At 42.0% G+C, this 8,367-nt stretch overlaps 1 protein-coding gene across 4 annotated transcripts in view; it reads left to right on the top strand.

Moving 5' to 3' along the window:
- The window catches only part of SLC22A4 (solute carrier family 22 member 4), a 50,944-nt gene that overhangs the window by 9,236 nt on the left and 33,341 nt on the right, over positions 1-8,367 (top strand). The window lies entirely within an intron of this gene.

Below are 8,367 nucleotides of genomic sequence, written 5' to 3'. Positions count from 1 at the left end.
AAACTCCGTCTCAAAAAAAAAAAAAAGAATTAAACAGCCAAAAAGATAACCCACAAAATGGGAGAAAATATTGGCAAATCATGTATCTGATAAAGGATTTGTATCTAGAATATAAAAAGAACTCTTACGACTCAGCAATAGAAAGCCTGATTTAAAAGTGGATAAAATCATTTTTCCACTTTGGAGAACAGATGTTTTCCCAAAGAAATACAAATCAATCAGCACATGAAAAGATTCTCAGACTTTGAAGATGGCAGTGTGAGAAGCACCAGCGCCACAGGCCAGCTCCCCAGTGAAACAACCATAACTGGTGAAAATACATACACACACACACATTTAGAGTCCCTGGAAGTTGTCCTAAGAGTATACATTTATTCAAGAAAGTCTACTATATCTTGGCAAGAACAGTGAAAGTCTATGATATTTGGGTTAAAATCCCTTCAGCCCTCCCTTTCCCCATACTCCCAGCACAAGAAAAATGGAAGTTCTGCTGTAGGTGGGTGTGACCAAGAAAATAAGAGTTCTCTCTCCCATCAGCTTCCAATGAGAGGAAGCACCTCACCAAGAGGAACAACAAATTCCCATCCCCCACCCATCCCTGTATTCTCTTAGCTCCAAACCACAGAAGTTACAATTCTCGTGAGTGCAACCAGGAGATTATAGGATCCCATCCTCCACCAGCCCCTATTCATATAGTAGAGACTCTACTCCAGGTGTTACAAGTTGAGACTATTAGAGCCTTGATTGCCCTTATGCCAGCTTATTCATAGGGCAGAGCTTCCACACCAAGCTCCCACTTCCACTCAGTGTCCTACTCATAAAGTAGGGGTGTCATTCTGAGATAAATAGGCCTCTTTTCCTGCCCACCTCTCTAGAACAGGAGCTCAGAGATTTTGCCCAGTGGAGGAGAGATAATCCAAAAGAAGAGAGTGCTAAAGCTATCCACACAGGAACTAAATTTATTTGAAATAGAGTATAAAAGGACAGCCCAAGATTGCTCTCAAGAACAACAGAGAATTTGGTGGTAAGCAACCAAGAGGATTCTGGTAACTCCATTAGGGCAACAAGCGAACTCATAATGCAGCTAGTTGACCAGGAAAAAAAAAGGAAACAAAAGAGAAAGAGACAGCTAAGAGCAGCCCTTCTGGAGTCAAAGCAAACCTTAAAGACGTGCCTCAAAAACTATCATTGCAAAGGGGCTTGACTTCAATTGGATTAGACTGTGGGACAATATATGCCCCCAGGGAATTACTGAAATTAATAAGGCAATTGGCTAGCAATTATTGAGGCTAACAGCTGAATGTGATACCAGCAGAGACAGACAGCTTAACAGAAAGATCAGGACAGGAGGCAATGGCTCACGCCTGTAATCCTAGCACTTTGGGAGGCTGAGGTGGGTGGATCACCTGAGATCAGGAGTTAAAGACCAGCCTGGCCAACATGGCAAAACCTCATCTCTACTGAAAATACAAAAATTAGCTGGGCATAGTGGCAGGCGCCCATAATCCCAGCTACTTAGGAGGCCAAGGCAGGAGAATTGCTTGAACCCAGGAGGCAGAGGTTGCAGTGAGCCGAGATTGTGCCACTGTACTCCAGCTTGAGTGACAGAGTGAGACTTCATCTCAGAAAAAAAAATGAAGAAGAAGAAGAGGAGGTGATCAGGGAAATGGAGGTAGAAGAATGTGTCAGTTATTTCTACAATATATTATCTAAAATGTCCAGCTTTTAACAAAACATTACAAGATATGCAGAGAAACAGAAAAGTATGACCTATACACAGGGAGAAAAATGGACAACAGTAACTGCCTGAGTGGGCCCACATGTCAAATTTTAAAAAACTTTAAGGCAGCCATTATAAATATGTTCAAAGAATGAAAGGAAGTCGTGCTTTTAAAAGTATAACGACAGTATTGCATCAAACACAGAATAGCAATAAAGAGAGAAAAGTTACATTTATATTTTTAAAAGCTGAGCCAGACATGATGGCATATGCCTACAGTCCCAGTTACTCAGGAGGCTGAGGTAGGAGAATTGCTTGAGCCTAGGAGTTCAAGCCCAGCCTGGGCAACAGAAAGAGACTTTGTCTCTTAAACAAACAAACAAACAAAAGAACTGAATAGAAATTCTGGAGTAAAAATGTACAATAATTGAAATTAAAAATTAACTCAAGGTCCTTAATAGAAGATTTGAACAGACAGAAGAATTAGCAAACTTGAAGATAGAGAATTGGAAAGTATGTAATCCAAAGAACAGAGAGGAAAAAGGGAATGAAGAAAAATTAAAGAGCCTCAGAGAAATGGGGAACACCATTAAACATAGCAATATATACATAATGGAAATACTAGGAGAAGAGAGAGAGAGAAAAGGGCAGAAAAAAATACTCAAAGAAATAATGACTGAAAACTAACCAAATTTGGTGAAAAACATTAAACTACACATTTCAGAAGCTCAACAAACTCCAAATAGAACAATCATAAAGAGATCCACACCTTAACATATCATGGTAAAACTGCTTTAAAAAAAAAGACGAAAACAATGGGAAAAATTTGAAAGCAGCAAATACATGACTAGGCACATAAAAGAGAACTCCAAGAAAATCAACATTTGACTTCTCATCAAAAACAATAAAGGACAGAATTTGAGAGCAGCAAGTATATGACTAGGCACATAAAAGAGAACTCCAATAAGATCAACATTTGACTTCTCATCAAAAACAATAAAGGACAGAAGGCAGTGGAGTGGCACATTCTAAGTCCTGAAAGAAAAAGAAACTGTCAACCAAGAATTACGCATCCAGCAAAACTGTCTTTTCAAAAATGAGATAAAGAAATTCTAAAATACACAAAACTTGAGAGAATTGTTTCTAGCAGCGATGTTTTACAAGAAATATTAAAGGAGAGACTTCAGGAATAAATTTAAGAATTTGCAAAATGTGTATTTTAAAAACTATAAAATGTCATTGAAAGAAATTCAAGAAGCTCTTAAAAAGTGGAAAGGCATCCCATGTTCTGTTCCATGGAGCAAAAAACTTATTGTTAGAATGGCAATGCTCTCCAAATTGATCAATAGATTCAATGCAAAAGATGTTCAACATTAGTTATTAGAGAAATACAATTAAAACCATAATGAGATATCTCTTTACACCCACTAAGATGACTAAAATTAAAGTCATGCAATAACAAGTGCTGGTAGGAATATGGAGAAATTGAAACCCTCATTCATTGCTGTTGAAATCATAAAATGGTGTAGCCACTTTGAAAGCAGATTAGGAGTTCTACAAAAGGTTAAGTATAGGCTTGTCATATGACCCAATGACAGTTTCCCTCCTATGTATATACCCCAAAGAAATGAAAACATTTACACACAAAATGTTGTATATGAATGTTCACAGCAGCATTATTCATAGTAGCCCAAAAGTGGAAACAACCCAAATACTTATCATTTGATGAACGGATCATTGAAGATGTGGTAGACCTAAACCATAGAATATTATTAAACCATAAAAAGGAATGAAGTACTGATACACTGCACAATGACATGGATGGACTTAGAAAACAAGCTAAGTAAAAGAAGTCAGTAACAAAAGACATATATAATTCTATTTATATGAAATGTCCAGAATAAGCAAACTCATAGAGACAGAAAGTAGATTAGTGGTTTCCAGGGACTGGAGGAAGAAGAGAATGAGGAGTGACTGCCAACAGGTATCGATTTTCTTTCAAGGGTGATGAAAATTCTAAAATTAGATCATTGCTGATGGTTGCACAACTCTGTGAATATACTAAAAATGACTGAATTGTATACTTTAAAAGAGTAAATGTTATGGTGCACAAATTATATTTCAATAAAGCTGTTATAAAAAAAATAATTAGCCAGGTTTGTTTTTGTTTTTCTTTGTTTTGCTTTTTCAGATGGTCAAGGAATTCCCAGCTTTACATCATAATCAAGTGATAAAGATAGAACTCGGGTGGTTAACCCCAGTTAACCTTTTTCAGTCCATTATTAACTACTACTTCTTACTTTTTCCGGCAATAAAGAAAGGATAACTATGAGAAGATACCATAGAAATCAATTTTTTATTCTTAAAAGGAGCGTTGCTGATTTTTCACTCACAGTCATCTCTGGGATTGAAGACCATTTATAAAATCCCTTTCATAGAAGCTTTTCTAGTTTTTAGTAATGGACTGGAAGAATTTTTATTTCTTAGAATTTCTTTCTATTAGTCAGATTTTAGTGTAACCTGCTTTGCTTATTCATCCATGAGTTCCAAGTCATGATTTTGCCTTGGACAAAGAAAATGCTCTACTAGCATGAGATTAGTAGAAAGGAAACTACTATTTAATGAGGCCTGTGTCAGATGCTCCACTGACATTTTCCATCCAATGTACACAACAAACCCAGGAGCAGGTATTACTGTCATCTTTTTGAAGGTGAAGAAGCAGGCTAATAGAGGTGAATGGACTGCCCAACATCACACAACCCAAAGTGGCAGACCCCGAGAAAACCTGTGTTCTTTGCTGAACCCCAGGATACCTTCCAGTGTTCTCAGTTCCGTGCAGGTTAGACGGGGTTCATTTACCTTTATGGTCCTTTATGACTCTGGCAGAAACTAAAACTGCCAGACTTTGGCCACTTGGAGAGTTAGTTCAAGGCTGAGGGTGATTTTCCAAGTACAATGTGTGATACTCCTCAGTCCCAGAACCACATTTTCCAGATTGATTTTCTGTGACTCCTAATTAATTGTTCAATGTTCATTCAACAGTTTGTTAAGCACCCTCTGTGTGCCGGGCACTGTGCAAATATTAATCAACTAAAATATGATTATACAGATTATTCAGGTTTTAGAACTCTGTCCTTCTGCTGGAGGATGGTGAGGAGGGGGTGCCTCTTTCCTCTCTAGGCAGAGAGCAAGGGTGAAGTGGCCCAGAACAGAGCCTGCCCCACCCAGGGCTGTTGGGCTCATGCATGCACATGTGCACATCCAATCTGTCCTGTAAAGTATGCTTGACCTTGAGCTTTGTGAGGGCAGGGACCATGTCTTTCTTGTGCCCCACACAGAGCCTGGCCTGGAGCAGGTGCTCAATGTCAGTTGAATCAATGATTAAGCAATTTTTTTTGACCAATTCACTAGGAGAACTTGGGCCGGTTGCTTTATTGCTCTGTGCCTTTACTTCCTCATTTGTAAAACGAGGATAAACAGAGTACCCATCTCACATGGCAACCCTGAGATCCCCTGAGATAATACATGGCACTCAGTGAGCACTCCACACGTTATTGTCATTCCCATTACTGTTACTGTATGGAGGCATGGGAGGTGGCACATCCTTCTATGCCAAAAGTGAACTCCCATTCCCTATTACCTTATCACCTGGATTTTTGTTTCTTAAATTAGAACTGAAGGCCAGATGGACCAGCTATGTGAAACTCACTCTGCTCTGTTGTGAGAACCTTGGTCTGAGACCCTGCTGATGGGACAGACATAGTAACCCTGGGAGGCCCCATCAGAGGGGCAGGGAGAGGCGGGTAAGCTATGTTTCAGAAATAGTGTTTGACTTGAAAGCACAGCACCAGAGCAATGCCAGCCCGCGCCTCATGAAGACATCCACCATTAGCCTCTGAGCTGGTCATGTGAATGTATGTGTGTGTGTGCATGTGTGTACAAACGTGCAGGGACACACAGGGGCAATTCTGTCCCATCAAGGAAAACACTGTCTCCCACTGGGCCCGCCATATCACTGTTAACCACAGGGAGATTTTGTGGCCCTGGCTAGTGGGGATCCAAGACATATCCCTCAAACCTGAAGGGTCTGGGAGCAGGGAGGGCCTGGCTTCCTAAGAAAAGCTCTTTCTGAAGGGTCCCCTTTAGGACTGGCAGCTGATTTACTGGACTCTAGCCCTTCACTCCAGGTGGAACTTTGTCTGCCAATCCTGTGTCCTAACACCAGGCCCCTCACAACTTCCCAAAAAGACTCTTTGGGCATCATGACTCCCCACAGGAGAGCCCAGTCCTAAAGTCAACCATGGGCAGCCACACAGTCTAGCTGCCTTCCCCTGCTGATTGTAAGCAGGGTCTCCAAAGGCAGATAGCAGCCCACATGGGCTTGGGACAAATGGCCACTGCGTGTGTGTGGTTCCTCCTGTGCTGCATCATTCTGACAGGGCTTCTTGGCCCCTCTTCAGGGAGGAAATGGGACCAAAAGCCATGGATACAGAGCCTCCAGGAAGGAGAATAATGGGAGCTGGCCCTCACCCCACTCCCCTTCCCAGTGCTCTCATTCAGAAACCCTGCCTCTGCTTCATTCGCCCAAGACCAGGCTTGACTCCTTACCAGGGCTAGCTTCATGGGCATGCAACTGTGTAGTCACACAGAGCCCCACACTTGGTTTCAGTATTTTGCCATTGCTGTCTTGAAATTCTTAATAACTTTTGACCAAGGAGTTATGCATTTTCAGTTTGCCCTGGACCTACAAATTAAGTAGCCAGTCCCCAGTCTTATCCTTTGCTCATGCAATGCCTGGCTCCACATCTAACAGCCTTCCTTTCCTTTCTATCACTAAATCCTATCTATCCTCCCCTAAGGCAAAGTCCAGACAGAAAAATATTTGAAAAACTACAAAGAAGAGCACATTAGATTTGAAAGAGCTTTTCTGCTCAACTGCAGATGGAATAATGATGGTTGGCATGTTAACGTGTCTACCAATCTTGAGTTTTTCCTGGCTCTGTCCAAGGCTAAAGGCTGCGATGGAGGCCTTCTACTCCTAGTCCTGGGTAACTGTCTCCTGGTATCACATTCTTTGAAGAAAGGCAGGGCATCATATCTGATAAGCTCCTCTTGTCCTGTGTTAGGAGCACAGGTCTAAAGCAGGATGCTGGTACAAGTTCGGGTTCTGAGGCTCCAGTAGCTATCTATCATGCTTATTTACTTGCTGTGACTTCAGACAAATCACATTCTCACAGTCTGTTTAATCTTCTGCAAAATGAGTCACACCACATCATCAGGCCTTGGGGCCTCAATTGCTCATCTCTCTAAGTCAGAAGCAGATCCCAAGCTTTTATCTGAAGCTTTGGACAGTTATTTTTGGAGGTAGATGTCCATGAATGCAGGTACACATCCTGTTTACTGTTTCTGGTCTATGGACTGGCAGAACACATTAATCTGGCCATACAGTTTTAGAGGGTTCATTCCCCTTTCTCCTGAAGCCCACTCAGGAGCCCCATGTGAGGCAACACAACTCTGGATACAGCCTCAGATTTTTCCTCGGATTGTGCCTGAGCGGCAGAGCACTGAATTTCTGGCCCAAGTTGTTTTTCTTCTGCAGAGCTGTGTTGGGCGTTGCCCCTAGCCAGCATTGTGAGCACTGTGAGAGGCGGCCTCATAAATCTTGCTATTGTCTCTAGGACAGGGGTAATCTTGAGGACATTATCCTCAGCATCACAGAGTGGCTCTTTTGTGGAAGAAGTACATAGGAGAGACTCCTTTCAGACCTCAGTATTCAGAACGAGTGGGTGCTTCTGCGAATGAGCAGACTACTTCGGGTAGTAACCCTTCTGAGAGCTGGGATACGCAGAGCCAGTTTTGGAGCTGTGTCTGGCAAAGCAGACAGGCCCAGGACAGGACAGTCTAGGGTCAGTCTTACCCCAGGCTTAGTTTTTGCAAACTCCCTCCCCTTTATTTTCCGTTTGCCCCAATTTCCTTAGCTTTTTGTTTTACATTTTTCTCTTGTATGTGTCTTAATAAACATCTCTGCCTGCTGCAGAATGAAGTGTGATATAAACATGTGAGTTTGTGCTTAAATCCACCACACTTTCAAGGGAGTTGTGAGTATTAAGAATGAATTATAAGCCTGTAATCCCAGCACTTTGGGAGGCCGAGGCGGGTGGATCACGAGGTCAAGAGATCGAGACCATCCTGGTCAACATGGTGAAACCCCGTCTCTACTAAAAATACAAAACATTAGCTGGGCATGGTGGTGCGTGCCTGTAATCCCAGCTACTCAGGAGGCTGAGGCAGGAGAATTGCCTGAACCCAGGAGGCAGAGGTTGCGGTGAGCCGAGATCGCGCCATTGCACTCCAGCCTGGGTAACATGAGTGAAACTCCGTCTCAAAAAAAAAAAAAGAATGAATTATTTGGCAAACGCTGTAAAAGGAGCCCCACCCCAGATGGAGTCAGGGGTGGGTGGGAGGCAGGGGTCTTTCCTCCAGACTGGATCATCTTGCCATAGACAGCAGTCCCCCAAAACCCAGGCCCAAAGTGCTCATTGGCATCTATTTATTTATTTTTTTGTTAATAAATGAAAGGTCACTAAACACACTTTGAAATCTTTGCAACCTCCCTTGAAATTTTGCTGAATTGACTTATGTCAAAC

The sequence above is a fragment of the Sapajus apella genome, unplaced genomic scaffold, assembly GCF_009761245.1.
Source record: "Sapajus apella isolate SASKATOON/1434 unplaced genomic scaffold, GSC_monkey_1.0 scaffold1, whole genome shotgun sequence".
In the NCBI taxonomy this organism is placed as follows: Eukaryota; Metazoa; Chordata; class Mammalia; order Primates; family Cebidae; genus Sapajus; species Sapajus apella.
This window is presented reverse-complemented; position numbering and strand designations above follow the sequence as displayed.